Source organism: Vombatus ursinus, unplaced genomic scaffold (assembly GCF_900497805.2).
Source record: "Vombatus ursinus unplaced genomic scaffold, bare-nosed wombat genome assembly UNPS02014900.1, whole genome shotgun sequence".
In the NCBI taxonomy this organism is placed as follows: domain Eukaryota; kingdom Metazoa; phylum Chordata; class Mammalia; order Diprotodontia; family Vombatidae; genus Vombatus; species Vombatus ursinus.
The window spans coordinates 842,816-861,431 of record NW_020954678.1 but is presented as its reverse complement, the minus strand read 5'-3'; the positions used below and the strand labels follow the sequence as shown (position 1 = coordinate 861,431).

At 41.0% G+C, this 18,616-nt stretch overlaps 1 pseudogene; it reads right to left on the bottom strand.

Annotated features, from left to right (window-relative positions):
- Window positions 1-16,130: 16,130 nt before the first annotated feature.
- Window positions 16,131-16,628, bottom strand: LOC114028933 (annotated as a pseudogene).
- Between the last annotated feature and the right edge of the window lie 1,988 nt (window positions 16,629-18,616).

Below are 18,616 nucleotides of genomic sequence, written 5' to 3'. Positions count from 1 at the left end.
AATCTCCTGCCCAAAGCTATGAGAAGTATATGATCTGTTTGTCTTCTAATTTCTTAAATTATTGCTATTCAGTCATTTTTCAGTCATGTCCAATCCCATTTGGGTTTTCTTGGCAAAGATACTGAAGTGGTTTGTCATTTCCTTCTCTAGCTCATTTTTACAGATAAGGAAGCTGAGGCAAACAGTATTACATGACATGTACAGGGTCATACAGCTAGGAAGTATCTAAGGTCAGATTTGAAGTCAAGCCTAGCATTCTATCCACTGTACCACCTAGCTGCCCATAGCATAATTTTTAACTTTAAAATCACATATCCATTTAGAATGTTATGGAATATGGTATAAGTTGTTGGTCTAAACCTAATTTCTGCTGACTGCTCTCAATTTTCCCAGTGTTATTGTTGTTGATGACGATGCTTTGGTAATCAAGTAAGTAGTTTTTTCCTAGTTAACTTATGCTTCCATTTTATCAAACATGGGTTATTATTGAGCTCTATTGTTTCTGATTCCCCCTTGTCTATTATGTTTCATTGATCTTAACCAGTACCAGATGGCTTTGATGATTGCTGCTTTATAATATAGTTTGAGGTCTGGAAGTGCTATTCTCTCTTTGCCTTTACTTTTTTTTTTTCAGCATTTCCCTTGATATTCTATTCCTTGACAGATTGTTTTTCCAAATGAAGTTTGTTATTTTATCAAGTTCTATAAAGTATTCCCTTGGTAATTTGGTTGATGTATCATTAAAAGTATAAATTAGTTTTGGTTGTATTGTCATTTTTATGATATTGGCATGGCCTAGCCATGAGCATTAAGTATTTCTCCAGTTATTTTTAATCATTATTTCTTTAAGGAGTATTTGTAATTGAATCTATATAAGTCTTTTGTGTGCTTTGGTGGGTCAATACCCTGATTTTTTGTGCATTTTGTAGTTATTTGAAGTAGAATTTCCCTTTCTATTATTGCTTCTTGTGTTTTGTTATTATTATATAGAAATACTGTTAATTTTTGAGGATTTCTTTGGTAACCTGCAACTTTGCTGAAACTTATCTCAGTTGTATTTTTGCTGATTCTGTAGGATTTTCCAAGTAAATCATCATATTACTAGCAAGCAAGGATGGTTTTTTATCTCTTGTTTACCTATCTTTATTCTTTTAATTTCTTTCTCTTGTTCTTGATAGCTGTTACTAGCATTTCTGGAACTATATCAAATAAAAGTGAAGAGAGTGAACATTTTTGCTTCACACTTGTATTTATTGGTGTTTGTTAGTTTTATCTAGTATTGAGAGAGGAATATTGAAATCTCCTGTCATTATTGTATTATTGTCTATATCTTATTCTAGGTCAGACAATATTTCCTTTATGAATTTAGATGCTAAGGCATTTGGAGAATATAATTTTATTATTGATATTGGCTTGTTGTCTATGACTCCTTGCAGCATAACATAGTTTCCTTGTTTATTCCTTTTTGTTTTTGAATGTTTGTTTTTGTTTTGTCAGATAGTATGATTGCAATTCCTGCCTGATTTTTTGGATTTGTTTGATGCATACTATTCCCTGCCTGCCCCCCCCCAGTTTTATTTTGTGTGTGTCTTTGTTTTTTAAATGTGTTTCTTATTAGTGACTGATTGAGGAGTTTTGTTTTCTTATCCAATCTGTAACTCTTTTTTGTTTTATTGGATTGTTTAATCCATTCACATTTAAAGTTATGAGAGTTAGGTTTATATTTTCCTCCATTTGCCTCTAATATTGTTTTTTTTTTTAAGTTATCTTTTCCCTCTTTTGTTGTAAACAAAATACTATATTCCTTCAGTCACTTTACCTTAGTCTTTTTTAAGGTGACCCTGTTCTAACTGGCTTTTCCCTTCACCTCTTTCCCCTCCTCTTGTTTGTTACCCCTTTACCTTTGGGATTTTGCTTACTAGTTCCTTTTCCTCTCCTGACTTTTTTGGGTTATATAATTCTTCCTCCCCTCTTTCCCTTTAGTTGAGTATATTTCCCTCTTCTCCTCCTCCCCTTCAATTAGGCCTGTTCATTAGTTTAAAAAAATTGATATCTCATTCCAAAAAGGACTTACCTTATTCTCTTCATTATCATCTTTTCTTTCTGTCTATAGTAGACCCTCATTGTCAAATTCATGATTGCTATATTATCTAGTCTCTTTCTTTTCTCTGTATTCCTCATGTATTCAAAGCTTCAAGGTACCAGGCTCTGCCTTCTATAGAACTTGTCCTGTGAATTCTATTTTTCCATTTCATCTCACTCCTAGAACAATACCAATTATTGCAGGTGTTGGAGAGGACACTACTTCATGAAAGGGCCCCTCCCCTACTATATCCCTGATTATATAGCCTACCACCGATCTATACCTTCCCCCAGTTACCTTTCTTTCCCCATTTGCCTCAAAGTCTCCTCCCTGGGTCCATGCTCTCTCACTCCCCTAGATTCCAGTTGCTTCCAGGAATTCCAGCTCTGCCTTTCCAAGGCAGCATGAGTTGACTTCTCAAGCACAAAATTCCCTCAGTCACACTCAGCTCATGGTTCCCATCTTGTTCCACAGACTATCTCTCTTTACCCATAGGATCATTCATCAGTGGAACCCTTTCCCACCCCCAAAGCAAGACCTCCTTCCTTTCCCCTCCTTTTCAATCCTTCCCCTCTCCTCTTCACCCACTCCTTTGTAGGCTCTTCTGTTTCTGAAACCACAGGGATCGCCTGCCTGTCATTGCTAGCTCTTGATTTGACCTCGGCACATCACAAATTTCTCTTTATTCCCTGCTCCCCTCTGTTCCTTTCATATCCCCTCCCATGCTGTAATGTAGTTCCCCCACCCCAGATCATATTGTTTGACCTGTAGACAGGGAGTGCCAAGTTCTGTCCATAATGTCCCATGTGCATCTCTTTACTATTACCTCCACCAGATTCCTGCCTTCACTACTTTCTCCTTGTGTACATTTAGAAGGAAGTTTCTTACTATCTCTCTGCTCTTACTGTTGCTGGTGCTCTCCTTGGCTACTGAATTTATTCACTCCTGCATTTCTGTTATTTGGAGTTTTAGTAAGTGATCTTTTCATTTCTGGTTTCCTTTCTTAAAATGTTTTGAATGCTTTTTCTTATTATTGAACGTCCATTTTTCTTCATGTATAGTTATGTGCAGATTTGCAGAGTTGGTCATCCTGGCTTGTATCCTGAGCTCCATTGCTCCTCAAAACATAGGATTCCATTCTCTCCTATGTTTTCTGGTGTGTGCAGAATAGTCTTTGTCTTTTTCCTGATTGCTTTCAGAATTGGTTGCTTCTAAATTGAATTGTTACATTTTACCATTTTGTGTCTTGGCAGTTGCAACCTTGGTTTGTTTGTTTGTTTGTTTGTTTTCTAGAGGTGATCTGTGAATTCTTTCAATTGATATTTCATTTTCTATGTTCAGAAAACCTAGGCAGTTCTCATCTATTATTTTCCGCATTATGATGTTAAAGGTTTTTATTTATTTATTTATTTATTGGTCCTGCTATGTTCTTCTGGGAGACTTATGATCCTCAGTTTGTCTCCACACATCTTGTCTTTGAGATATTTTGCTTGCATCATGGCGTATTTTCTCTTAATGTTATTGTCTTTCTCTTCTTCTAGAGTGTCCTTCACTTTTGTACATTTACATTCTCAGTCTATTGCTTCTCTTTTGTTTGTTTGGTGAGATTGCCAATTGCATGTTTTTCTATTCTGTCCATTATTTTTGTTCTGTAGGCCATAAATTCTGCTCTCATAATTCTCATTTCCTTTTTTGAACAGCTCAGAACACCGTGTTGTGGTCCTATGTTTTTCTCACATTCCACAGGATTTGCTGTCTCATTAAATGCTTGATCATTTCCCCTTATTTTGTAGTATTTATTCATAGATGTCTGAAATTGTTTACTAGATTTGGAGGTCATATTTCCTTCTGTTGTTAATGCTTTCCCTGTTAAATTATCTGCTTATGTTCAAGGTCTGCTAACTTCTCCCTACACTTGCTTTCTTATTTTGTTCCCTATGATTGTGGTTTCCTTGTGGGTTGGATACCAAAGTGTCTCAGCCTCCTCCCACACTGAGTAATTCATGGTTCACCAGCCTAGGTCTCTGCCCCTTGGGTTGTCAGAACTGGCCCAAGCTGGATGCTGTGATCTTTCCCTCAGGCTTGGAGATGCTGGAGAGATGCACAGCTCCACTCATACACAGTGTACTGTCCTGGTGACCTATCCCCTCTCCCTCTTTTCCTCAGTTCTCTGGACTGGTACCAAGTTCAGAGAGTTGCCACACTGGTGCCACAGAACTGTCTATCCTGATGCCATAGGATTGTCTGCCCTGGCACAAACTCTGCTGGTGCCATAAGGTTGTCTGCCTCAGCAGTGACAGTTCCTAACTTTGTAGTGCTAGTACTTTGGGGTTGGAGCCCCAGCAGGATTTTGTTCCTAAAGAGCTGAGGTATCCCTGGCTGTCTGTTACAACCCATAGCCCAGGAAAACTTATAAAGCCTGGAGCTAGGGTCTCCATAGCACTTGAAAGAGGGAGGAAGAACTGGGGTTCAGGGGTGGGGTTTGTTGTAAGGCTCTGTTGGGCCCTTGGGCCTGCTGGTGTTGTAGGAGGTGGAAGAGAGGTACTGAGGAAGCTCAGGGTCAGAGAGCATCAGTTCATGTTTGCTTGTTGTTGTTGTTGTTGTTGTTTTTTGCATTTTTTTACACCTTCTTTTGGATTCTAGGTGTCCTAAACCATGAAGAAAGCTGAAGTTGCCTTATCTTTAGTGGATAATTTCTGTTTGGGAGAGTTTTGAGAAGTTGTAGGAATCAGAGAAAATGTCTAGTCTTCCACCTTGCTACTCATGTGACCTAGAAGATTCCCCTTTTCTCTTGTCTGTGGTTCCCTCTCCAAATACCCTAGAAATAATTATAGTTCAACCTTCCCAGACATTCATCACACCCAAATCACTGATTCCATCCTTGGACTTTAGGAGAACTCTGCTTCCTCAGCCATCCCCTTCCTTGACTCCCATCCTCCCCCAGTCTTAATGATCAGGGGTATTATTAGGAATGGGGACCTAGGGAGGTACTGCCTATGGAAAGTGACATCAGGATGTTGGCATGCACACTGAAGACTCTTCCAGTGGAAAATAAGTGGACTGCCTTAGGGAGTAGAGAGGTTCCCATCACTGGAGGCCTTCAAGCAGAGGAGATAGATGTGTGGATAGTGGGCTACCTTTAGTTTGGTTGGATTCCTTCTTTTCTTCTAGCTTTATTTTTCCTAGCTGATAAAAAAAGAGACAATACCAAGCACCTCTTACTTAGGATGGGGCGAGAGGGGAGCAAACCAAGTCAAATGGAAGGCAGCTTAGTAGACCTCGGGCTCAAGGATACCTAACATTCTGCATTATCATCCAGTTATGTTTGAATTCAAATGAGACACTACAAGGGAGCATTAGATTGGGTTCCTAGTTTATTTTTATGGGCTCTGATTCTCATATGAAATTTATTCCTCTACTAATGCCCTTCTCTGAGTCTTCCTTGTGCTTGGAGAGGCATCTGGATTCGTACATGGAGCCTACACTCCAGGACATCCTTTGTGCGTCACTACCTATGTATGAGGCACTGTGCTACCCATTGGGTATATGAAGATAAAAGGAAAAACAGCTTCTGCCCTCAAGGAGCTTACATTCTTCTGAACTTTACTGGCCTCTTGCCCTCCACACTCCCCTTTGCCTTCCCCATCAGATCACTTCCCATTTATTCTGGAATATATCTTGAATGTAAGTAGTTGTTTCTGTGTTGTCTGCCCCTTCCCCCACCTCCCCATTAAATGTGAGCTCCTTGAGGGCAGGGACTATGTTTTCACTTATCTTTGTATCCCCAGTGCCTAAGACATAGTAAACAATTAATAATTGTTGATTATGATGACGATGAGGAAATAATATTTGGACAGGAAGATAAATACAATATAATTTTAATAGTATTTCATTTTTTTCAATTACATGTAAATACAATTTTAACATTCTTTTTTTTATTAGATTTTGAGTTCCAAAATTTTTTCCTTCCCTTCTCCCTAAAACAGTGAGTAACTTGATATAGGTTATATATGCACAATCATGTAAAACATATTTCCATATTAGTCATGTTGTGAAAGAAGAAACAGAAAAGGGAAACAAAACTACAAAAAATAAAGAAAGTGAAAATAGTATGCTTCCATCTGCATTCAGACTTCATCAGTTCTTTCTCTGGATGTGGATAGCATTTTCCATTGAGTCTTTTGGAATTGTCTTAGATCATTGTATTGCTGAGAAGAGCTAAGTCAGCCATACTCAATCATCACACAATGTTGCTGTTACTGTGTACAATGTTCTCTTGGTTCTGCTCATTTCACTCAGCCTCAGTTCATGTAAGTCTTTCCAGGTTTTTCTGAAATCTCCCTGCTCATCATTTCTTATAGCACAATAATATAATTCCATTATATTCCTATACCACAACTACTACCACATAATTTGAAAAGAAAGTACCATTAGCTAATTAATCAGGAAAGGCTTCCTGTAGGAAGCAGCATCAGAATTAGGATCTGGGTCATCAGAAAGAGCACCCACACTAATAAGATCACAGGTCATTGAAATGTAGAATGCATTATTCATTACCCAAACCCTGGGGATTTCCCAGAATCCTCCTCCTAGTTGTCTGGCCACTCCTCAGTCCCCTGTGCTGGATCATCATCTGTATTCTATCCTCTAACTGTGAGTCTACCCCAAGGCTTCATCCTGAGACCCCTTCTCTCCTTTTACTCTATTTCTCTTTGTCACTCATCAGGCCCTATCTCTATGCAGATGTTTGTATATTTAGCCCAGGTCTTGGGCCTGAGTTCTCATCTTCCAATGCCAACGTGCCTACAATTGAACCCATTATCTTGTCCCCCAAATCCACCCCTTTACTGAACTTTCCTCTTTCTGGCAAGGGCACCACCCCAGTTCACAACCACAGAGCCTTCCTCACCCCCATAGATCCAATCACTTGCTAAATCTTGCCAATTTTCTCTCTCTGACATCTCTTATATCCGTTCCTTTCACTTTTCTCACTCAGTCACCCCCATTGTTTAAGCCTTCATCTCCTTTTGCCTTGTTGAGCCATTTCAATCATATCCAACTCTTCAAGACCCCTTTGGGTTTTTCTTGGCCAAGATACTGGAAAGGTTTGCCATTTCCTTCTCTAGTTCATTTTAGGAAACGGAGGCAAACTTGCTCAGGGTCACCTGGCTGGTAAATATCTGAGGCCGGATTTGAACTCATGAAGGTGAGTCTTCCTGATTTCGAGCCCAGCGCTCGTATCCACTGCACCACCTGGATGCCTCTGAAGGTAGAGGCTCTTTTTCAAGATCCCTGCCTCCCTCCCATCCTTTAGCCATCCCAGACTCCAAACATTCCTTGAGCACCTCATTCATCCTGGAGACACACCTGCATCTGAGAGCAGGCAGAGTTTGGCGTGGGTGGGCTTTAGGTGGGAGGGAGAGGAAGATCAGAAGATTCCCAGCTCTTCCCGATTGCTCATAGCCTAGTCTGGAGGGGTCAGCGTCCCTCCCATGAAGCAAGACCTATTGGACTCCTGTCTCCCAGAGGGAACATGATAGAGCTAAGTTGCCAGATTACTCCAGAACTCTCAGTTGCTGAGTGGTGCTAAACCAGGCCTGGTCATTTATTCATTTATTCATTCAACATGTTTTCATTGATCACTGGTGTTTCTGCTTGGTTACCAGGCCCTGGAGTTTCCTGGTGCAAAGTGAGCTCTCTGGGTTACCAGGTGAATCTGAAGCCTTTGAGTACACAAGGATTAGGCAAGTGGAGAAATCTCCTGGAGGGAAACCAGAAGGGAAGGAAGCTTAATTCTACTGGTATAGGATTAAAGTGAGTTATACCCACTTATACCCTAGATACTCACCCTCTGATATTCACACAAATACAAAGGGATAGAGTTATGGATCAAAAGTCACACACCTTCACTTACACATATAAACAGTAGCTTATGCAATAATAACAGCATTTACATAGGGCTTTAAGGCTTGGCAAGAGTCTTCTAAATATGTCATCTGATCCTTACAACAACTCTGTGAGATAGGTGCTTTTATTATTCACATTCAACAGTGGAGGAAACTGAGGTAGAAAAATGATAAGCAACTTGTCCAGGGTCAGATAGATAGGAAGTATCTGAGACTGGATCTGAACTCAGGTCTTCTTAACTCCAAGGGCAGCTAGATGGTACAGTGGATAGAGCACTGGGCTTGGAATTAGGAAGACTCCTCTTCATGAGTTCAAATCTGGCCTCAGACACTTACTAGCTCTGTGACCTTGGGCAAGTCACTTAACTCCGCCTCTGTTTCCTCATCTGTAAAATGAGCTGGAGAAGGAAATGGCAAACCACCCCAGTATCTCTGCCAAGAAAACCCCAAGTAGGGTCATGAAAAGTTGAATTTGGACATGACTGAACAGTGACTTCCTGACTCCCGGCCTGGTCTTCTATCCATCGCACCACCAAACTGCCTGTACATGCAGATACAGACAAATACAGAGTGTCCCAAAGGTCTTAGTGGAGTTTTGAGCTTTAAGCTTTTAAAGTTTAATATTTAAGCTCTTAAACTTTCAGTTTTAATAGCTTAAAACTGCACTAACCCTGCACACACACACACACACACACACACACTTTCTTCCTTTCTTTCTCCTCTTCTCTTCTCTCTTCCTCATCTCTCTCCCCTCTCTCTTCCTTTCTCCTCTCTCTTTCTCTCTTTCATTCTCCTTTCTTCTCCTAACCTCACTTCTCTCTTTCCCTCATTCTCTCTCCCTCCTCTCTCCTCTTCTCTCTTTTTATCTTTCATTCTCCTCTCTTCTCTCCTTTTTCTCATTCTTTCATTCTCCTCTCCTCTCTGTTCTCTCCTCCTTTCTCTTTCCCTCCTCTCTCATTCTTTCTGTCTCCCCTTTTCTCCTTGTCTCTTTTTCATTCTCCTCTTCTCTCTTTCCTTCATCTCTCTCTTTCTCTCTCCCCCTCTCTCTCCTCTCTCTTACTCTTTCATTCTTCTCTCTCCTGTCTCTTTTACTCATCTCTCGCCTGTTCTGTCTCTCCTTTTCTCTCTTTGTTCCTCTTTTTCTTTTTCATTCTCCTCTCCTCTTTCCCTCTGTTCTCTTCTCTTTCTCTTTCTCTCATCTGTCTTTCAAACTCTCTCCCCTCTTCTGTCTCTGATCATCTCTTTTTCTCACCACACTCCCAACAACACACCTTCCTTTTCTGCATTTCCTCAATGACCCCTTTTACTCCAGTTCTTTCTAATGCCTTCTTAGACATGCACTGTGGACTGTTTGCATAGAAACCCACATTCTACGGTGGTGTTTTAATGTTTGCTAAAGTCCTCTGTAAATTCCTGGTCTTGCTGCTACGCCATGGTATATAGAAGTGACTTCACTCTGTAAGCCTCTAGTCTCACATAAGCTCTGGCAAGTTCTGCCAGTAGGGAAAGACCTTTGATCTAGTCCTAGCAACAGAATTAATGGGGACTGGCTTAGTTGTCATTTTTATGGGGCTTTGAAGCTTGCAAAGCACTTTTCATACCTTGCCTCATTTGAACCTCACAATAACCCCAAAAGGAAGGTACTATAGGTCCGAGCCAACTCTGCAGATGAGAAATTTGAGAGTCAGAGTGGGTGTCAATTGCCTAACGTCATATAGCTAGGAGATTCTACTTCTGTACTTTAAGTTGTAACTAATTTCAGGGAAAAGAATTCTCTCAGGTCCCTAAGCATTCAGCAGAGTCAATTATGATGGGCCAAACATAAGCTTGCCTAAAAGATTACTTTCTGGAGAACTCACACAGGGCAAGTGTTCACATGGTGGTCAGAAGAAACGATACAAGGACACTCTCAAGGTCTCTCTTAAGAACTTGGAAATTGATTGTGTGACATGGAGATGTTGGCATAGGACAGCTCAGCATGGCATGCCCTCATCAGTGAAGGTGCTATGTTCCATGAGCAAAGCAGAATTGAAATAGCTCAAAAGAGACGCGAAATGCACAGATTTGGAGAATCTACCCCAAATGTTCACGTGGACAATTTGTGCCCGACCCGTGGTAAAGCATTCCGAGCTCACGTTGATTTGATCAGCCACAGTTGGACACACTGTAACTTGACTCTAACATAGTTATGTCATTTTGGTCCTCTTTGAGAATGAAGGACAACCACCTTTGGGAAGGTGGCCAAGTATGTATATATACAAAGGACAGAATTGTCCACAGGCCTCAGCATCCCTAATAGAGGGGCTTCTACCAGACGGAATCTGCTGGAGGAAACCATTGCCCTTTATTTCTTCACATCTTCTGCACTAATCTTTTTACATACCTGATTAAGGCCCAAGCCCCCACTTTGGAGACTATGGGTGTCACAGAACAAACACTGTGCTTGAATTCAGAAGACTTTGACTCAAGTCATTCCAATTCTGCCCCTTGCTAGCTATGTGACGTGGGGCAAGGGAAGAGGTGCTGGACACTTGGGAGTTCAAATCCTGAGTCTACGGCTTGCTAATTGTGTGTCTCCAAAGCTGAATCACTTCTCTTCTACATGTCCTTGTTTCCTCTTCTTTAAATAAAATAAGATGGGGTGACTAAACAACATGACTCATAGAATTTGGTTTTTACGTTGGCTAGACAAAACTGACGTATAAACCAGGAAAAGACTCCAGGCAAACAGGTCAATTTCAAAGGGATATTTAGAACAGTGTTCTTTCTAGTCCCAAATTTGACTGTCATATAATATTACTGTGTTGCAATAAATAGCAAATTTACAGAATTCAGAGAAGCGCAGGAATATTTACATGATCTAATTTGGAGGGATGAAAGCAGAATCAGGAAAACAATATATACAATGACAACAATAATGTAGGTGGAAATGTGTAATAATTAAGTTTTTTCCTGGAGAAGAGATGACAAAATATATTCTCCTCTATGCAAAGGTAGATTGGCTTATACAAACTATCAAAAAAAAAGCATTGATTGTGTGCTTACTGTGGGTCAGGCACTGTGCTAAGAGCTAGGAATACAAAGAAAGGTTAAAAACAGTCATTGCCCTCAGGGAGCTCACTTTCTGATGAAAGAAACAACATGAAAATAAGTAGGTACTTTTTATATTAAAAATTGAGGAAATCAAATTGATTCTCTTCTGTAATCAAATTCATTTTGTATCACTATCAATATTTTGTGTCACTACCTAAGTTGTATTTCATTCATCTCTGAATTAAGTTTGGAAGTTCAGCTTTCCTGTAAATCACTCATTATCTCTGACTAAATTTAGAAGTTTGGTTTTCCTGATAATCTATCCATGTATCAAGGAAATTGTTATCCTTAGAGGAAGCAGATGGATGACAGGGAGTCCATTCTGTTATCTCCACAACACTGGCTGTCCTTCAAGAGCATCTGATCTGTCATCGCTGTGACACTAACTAGCCACGCAAGCAGACACCACCAATGAGCTTTCCATGGCGACAAGATGGAAAGAGAGGTTGTTGCCAGCCCTACATTCCAAATTTTCAGCTAATCATGTTATCCCCCACCTCTATGATACTTCTGACTTTGAGACCAATTGTATTGTTCCCCCCATTTATGATGCTGCCTTCCACTTTTTGGATGCTCCTCCTTTTGTCCAAAAAAATGATCAGCCAACCCTCATTCAGGGTCTTTGGTTAGCTGAGGAGCTAAAGACCCCTTTTAGTGGTAACTGTTAACCTTACCAATAAATTTGAATGCCCTCAGAACTTTGCTGCCTCAGTTTACCTTAACTTCAATCATGAATATGTGTGTGTGTGTGTGTGTGTGTGTATGAATAGAGAGAGAGAAAGAGAGAGAGAGAGGGAGAGGGAGGGAGAGAGAGAGAAGATGGGAAGTGAGCTGTCAAACTGCCAAGACAGAGGTGAGGAGGAAGAAAGGCAGGACACGGGGGGCAGCAGGTGTAAAGGCTCAGAGATAGGACATTGATTATTTTGTGAAAGGAACAGTAAAGGGGCCAGTGTGATTGCATCCTAGAGTGTGTGGAGGGATAGAGATAAGGAGTAGGAAGGGGCTGGGTTATGAAGAGCTTTAGATGCCAAATGGAGGTAATAGGAATCATTGGAGTTTATTGAGTAATGCAGTCACATGGTCAAATGGGTACTTTAGGAAAATCACTTTGGTAGCTGAGAGGAGGGGAGATTGGGGTGGGGGAGAGACTGGAGGTGGGGAAACCAATCACAAGGCTATTGTAATAATTCAGGCAAGAAGTGATAAGGAAAAAGAATAGAGTGAGGATTGTATGACTAAAGAGCAGGGGCCTATACCAGAGAGTGAAAGGAGAATGTCAAGATTTGGCAACATATTGGATATGGGGGGTAAGTAAGAGTGAAGAGTCAAGAAGAATGCCAAGGTTGGGAGCCTCGCCGACTGGAATCAGAATAGAGAAGTTTGGAGAAAGAGTAATGGCGGAGAGGTGATGAATGCTGTTTTGTACGTGTTGAGTTTGAGATGCCATGAGGACATCCTGTCCAAGATGTCCAAAAGTGACATGTGACTGAAGCTCAGGAAAGAAGCTAGGACTATATATATATCTATATATGGAAGTCGTTTGTATACAGATGATAATTGAAACCATGGAGGCTGATGAGATTACTAAGAGGGAACATAGAGGGAAGAAAGAAGACCCAGGCCAAGATCCTGGGGGACTCCCATGGTTAGTGGACAAAGATCCAGCAAAAGAGGTGAAGAAAGACTAAGAGGAGAAGCAAGAAAGATGATGTCACCAAAACCAGGAAGAGTGACAAAGTCCAGGAGAAGGTGATTGATAGCGTCAAAGGGTACAGAAAGGTCAAGAACAGATGAAGATCAAATAAAAGCCCATTAGATTGGTCAGGAGGGGCGGAGCCAAGATGGCGGAGGGAAAGCAGTGACTTGCTTGAGCTCTCCCTCCAAACCCCTCCAAATACCTATAAAAAATGGTTCCAAACAAATTCTAAAGCAGCAGAACCCACAAAAAGACAGAATGAAACAAATTCCCAGCCAAAGACAGCCTGGATGGTTGATCAGAAAGGTATATTGCGCCAGGCAGGGAGAGGAGCACAGTTCGGTGTGGGCGTGCAGGCTGCAGCCACCCTGGAGCAGGCCTCAGAGGACTGAATCGAGGGCAGCTGTGGCGGTTTCCAGACTTCTCAACCCATGAACGCCAAAGACAACTTGGAAGGTCAGTGGGAAAAGTCTGTGACTGCGGTGAGAGAAGGAGCTAGGTCTCAGCCACCCCCAGGGCCATGGCTGTTTCCTGAGCTTCTGGCCCACAGACTGAGGGGGAATCAAGTGGCTGATCAGGGGGGGATTGCAGGGATCTCTTTGCCAGTGCTGAGACAGGAATCTCTTGCTTTACCGGTACTTGGATCTGGGTTGCAGTTCAGAGGGGTGGTCCTGGAGTAAGGAGGAACGTTGGTGTGATGGAGCTTGTTGTGGCAGTGGAGAGAAAACTCCTCGCCCCTTATCACAGCAGCTTGGAAGAACTGAAAATTTTCAGGTCCCTAGAAGTATCTCTGAAAACAGCTGTACAAACCCCCGAAGCTTGGGACAGTACACTCTTCACATTGGAAACAGACTTTTACCTTAACAAAGAGTTTAAAACTCAAGTAATCGGCCGGGATCATGAGTAAGCAGCACAAAAAGAGTCAGACTATATTATCTTACTTTGGTGACAAAGAAGATCAAAACATACAACCAGAAAAAGACAACGAAGCCAAAGCTCCTACATCCAAAGCCTCCAAGAAGAATAAGAATCAGTCCCAGGTCTTGGAAGAGCTCAAAAGGGATTTTGAGAAGCAAGTAAGAGAAGTAGAGGAAAAGCTGAGAGTTTTGCAAGAAAATCATGAAAAACAAGTCAACAGCTTGCTAAAGGAGACCCAAAAAAATACTGAAGAAAATAACACCTTAAAAAATAGCCTAACCCAAATGGCAAAAGAGGTCCAAAAAGCCAATGAGGAGAAGAATGTCCTAAAAAACAAAATTGGCCAAATGGAAAAGGAAGTCCAAAAGATTACTGAAGAAAATACTTCCTTAAAAATTAGAATAGAGCAATTGGAAGCTAGTGACTTTATGAGAAATCAAGATGCTGTAAAACAAATCCAAAAGAATGAAAAATTAGAAAACAATGTGAAATATCTCATTGGAAAAACAACTGACCTGGAAAATAGATCCAGGAAAGAGAATTTAAAAATTATTGGACTATCTGAAAGCCATGATCAAAAAAAGAGCCTAGACATCATCTTTCAAGAAATTATCAAGGAAAACTGCCCTGATATTTTAGAACCAGAGGGCAAAATAGAAATTGAAAGAATCTACCAATCACTGCCTAAAAGAGATCCCCAAAGGAAAACTCCTAGGAATATTGTAGCCAAATTCCAGAGTTCTCAGGTCAAGGAGAAAATATTACAAGCAGCCAGAAAGAAACAATTCAAGTATTGTGAAAACACAATCAGGATAACACAAGATTTAGCTGCTTCTACATTAAGGGACCACAGGGCATGGAATACAATATTCTGGAGGGCAAAGGAGATAGGATTACAACCAAGAATCACCTACCCAGCAAAACTGAATATAATCCTGCAGGTGAAAAATTGTCATTCAGTGAAATAGAGGACTTTCAGGCATTCTTGATGAAAAGACCACAGCTGAATAGAAAATTTGATTTTCAAATACAAGACTCAAGTGGAACATGAAGAGGTAAACAGAAAAGAGAAAATCATAAGAGACTTATTATGGTCAAACTGTTTACACTCCTGCATGGAAAGATGATATTTGTAACTCATGAGACCTTTCTCAATATTAGGGTAGTTGGAGGGGAAAAAATTATATGTACGCATATATAGATATAGATAGACAGATAGAGGGCACAGGGTAAGTTAAAGATGAAGGAGTCATATCTGGAGAATAAAATTAAGGGGTGAGAGAGGATTATACTAGGAGAAGGAGAAAGGGAGAGATAAAATGGGATAAATTATCTCACAAAAAAAACAGAAAAGAAAAGGCTCTTACAGTGGAGGGGAAATGGGGGAAGGTGAGAGGGAATGAGTGAATCTTATTCTTATAGAATTTGACTTAAGGAGGGAATAACATACACACTCAATTGGGTATGGAAATCTGTTTTACCCTACAGGAAAATGGGGGGGGGGACAAGAGAGTATGGGGATGATAGAGAGGAGGGCAGATTGGGAAAGGGGGTAATCAGAAGCAAGTACTTCTGAGGAGGGTCAGAGTCAAAAGAAAGAATAGAATAAATGGGGGGGGTGGGATAGGATTAAGAGAAACAGAGTTAGTTTTTCACAGCATGTCTACTATGGAAGTATATTGCATAACTGCACATATATAACCTATATTGAGTTGCTTACCTTATCAATGAGGGTGGGTGGGGAGGGAGGAAGGGAGAAAATTTGGAACTCAAAGTTTTAAAAACACATGTTTAAAAAAATGTTTTCACATGCAACTGGGAAATAAGAAATACAGGAAATGGGGTACAGAAATCTATCCTGCCCTACAGGAAAATTGAAGGGGAAGGGGATAAGACAAGGAGGGGGAGAGATAGAAGGGAAGGCAGACTAAGGGAAAGGGTATTCAGAATGCATGCCATCTCAGGGTGGGGGGAGGGGCAAGATGGGGTGAAAATTTGGAACTCAAAATCTTGTGGAAGTAAATGTTGAAAACAAAAAAATAAATAAAAATTACCATAAAAAAGAAGAAGAAAGATAATAATAATAATAAAAAAAGATTGGTCAGAAATCATTGGTTATTTTGAGAGAGCAGCATTAATTAAATGATGAGGTCAGAAGCCAAATTGCGGAAGGTTTGGAAGTAAATGAGAAGAGATGAGTTGGAGATAGCTTTCTTTTCCAATTTTTAATAAAATTCTATTCTCCAGGACAAGAATTGCATTTCTACTTATTTATAGTATTGATAAAGTACAGTGTTATTCACTTTCCTATTTCTGCTCACATTCGAGTTTTCAGAAGGCTTGGAATTTACACAGTAGCTCAAATGTTATTCTGTTTTTGTTGTTATTGTTGTTGTCAAATGTTAACTTATTGCAATAGTCTCCTTTGTAGCTTTTAATTTGCTGAGCATTCCACAACACCACTATTGACGTCATCAATGACAGCATGAGGATGCCTGCCATCAATGTTGCAGCCTACAGACTGGGCTGTTCCAAGCATCTCTTTAATGGTTCCAAAAAGATCTTTTGCCAAGGATCAGCGCCTCATCTGTCAAGCAATGTTGACAATCTCATCAAGAATGATATTTCCATTGTGTTTAATATTTTTCTGTTTCTTTCTGTCCCGAGGAGGTTCCTTTAGGGCTTTGATGATCAAGGCTGAGGCAGAAGGCACAACCTCAATCTGGGCCTGTCTGTTCTGAATGGTAAGTTTCGCTGTGATCCTTAGCCCTTTCTAGTCACCAGTTGCCTTGGCAATGTCATCACCAACCTTTTTGCGAGACAAACCCAAGGGACCAATTTTGGTGGCCAGAGCTGATGTGATACCAACTTGACTACCAGTGCATCTTAAAAACATGACTTCAATTTCATTAGGGTCAAACTTAGGAGGCATGGTGGCGACGAAGGTGGAGGCTTGGCCTGGATGCCACGGGGTGACTGCTGGTGTCGGATGAACCCGGATTCGGGACGACCGAAAGAAGTTGCACCTTCACCTTCACAAGCTGGAAGCCAAAAGACCGGAAGAGGCCCGAGTCACGCCAGATATAGGAAGATTCGAATGTTATTCTTAAACCGCCATTTGCACCCATCTTGAACTTGATGTCCCATAAATATCCTAAACTCAACATGCTCAAGACTTAACTCATTATCTCTCCCCACCCAACCACAAAACCCTTTCTTCTTCCTAACCTTCCTCTTACTATTGAGGGTACCCCCATCCTCCCAGCCCCCCAAGCTTACAACCTAGGTGTCACATTCTATTCCTCACTCTCTTCCTCCCCTCCCCCACCATATTCAATGTGTTGCCAAGTCCTGTTGACTTTACCTTCTTAACATGCCTTGCAGGTGCCCCCTTCTCTTCTCTCCTCTGACCCTGCCACCACTGCGGTGTAGACCCTCATCATCTACACCTGGACTATTGCAATAGCTACTGGTGGGCCTGCCTGCCCCAAGTCTCTCCCTGCTCCAATCCATCCTCCATTCAGCCTGTATCCAAAGCACAGGGCTGATCACGTCAAGACCCACTCAGTAAACTTTGGTGGTTCCTTATCATCTCCAGGATCAAATCTAAAATCCTCTGCTTGGTTTTCCACCAACGTGTCTCCTCCCCCATCTCCTTCTTCCAATCTTCTTACGCCTCATTTACTTTCTCATACTCTAAGATTCAGTCATGCTGGCCTTCTTGCTAATGTCCATCTCCAGCCTCTGGGCATTTTTTTTGGCTGTCCCCCATGTTTGGAATTCTCACTCTCTTCATCTCTACTTCCTGGTTTCATGGCTGCTTTCAGGTCCCAGCTAAATTCCCACTCTCTGCAAGAAGCATCTCCTGGTTCCCTTTAACATTGGTGCCTTTCCTCTGACATAATCTCCAACTTGTCCCATCTATATCTTGTTTGTACATAGTAGTTTGCATGTTGCCTCCTCCATTAGATGGTGAGCTCCTTGGTAGCAGGAATTGTTTTTTGCAGTTCATTTTATCCCTAGCACTTTACACAGTTCCTGGCACATAGTAGATGCTTAATAAATGCCTATGAACTTGACTTGGTTGGGAAGAATGGGGAGCTCCAGGCAAATAAATGGCTTCAATTTTGGGGGAGTGAAGTATGAGATGAAGTGGGGGTGGTGGTGCCGTGGGAGGCTTGAGGATAGAGGAGGTTTAGAAAGGTTTGTGGTTAGTAGGATATTTATTAACGTAAAGTAGAACAATTATATTGCCTTGCATCAGTGAGGGCCCAACAGAATTTAGTTTTAAATTCTTACTGAACCTAATCAGAACAGTTTATGATTTCCTCCAGCTCTGGCCAGGAGTTTGTGAATAGTTAGTTAGTCAAAAAACATTTATTAAGCACTCCTTATGTTCCAGGCACTGTGGTGAGCACTGGGTTTACCAAAAGAGGCTAAAGTCAGCCTCTGCCCTCAAGGAGCTTACAATCTAATTGAATAAATCTAATAGGAGCAAAAGAGGTAAGTGGGGGAGTGATCAAAGGTTGGGGCTTGACAGAGTGTGATAAGCCATAGGAAAAGAGGGCAAATGAGTCAAGAGTAGAGGAAAGTGTAGGGCTGAAAAGGTTCACCAAGGTGTTGAAATAGGGAAGGGATGAGAGTCTAGTCACCACAGGGGTAATGACCTGGGAAAGAACTAAGCAGTGTTGGGAATGAAAGTCACAGCAAGTACAAAAAACAGGGTTACAATGAGTAAGGCATAGAGAAAAATGGTGTGATAACTATCCTACTTTTTAACCTATTGATTAGTTTTGCTGATCAGCTTCTTTTTTTGTTTGTTTGTTTGTTTGACTTTTTTTTGGCTTGCTTGTGAAATAAGGCAACAGAGGAAATAGATTTGGAAAATAGGTGATCTAAAAACAGATACTATTAGAATAA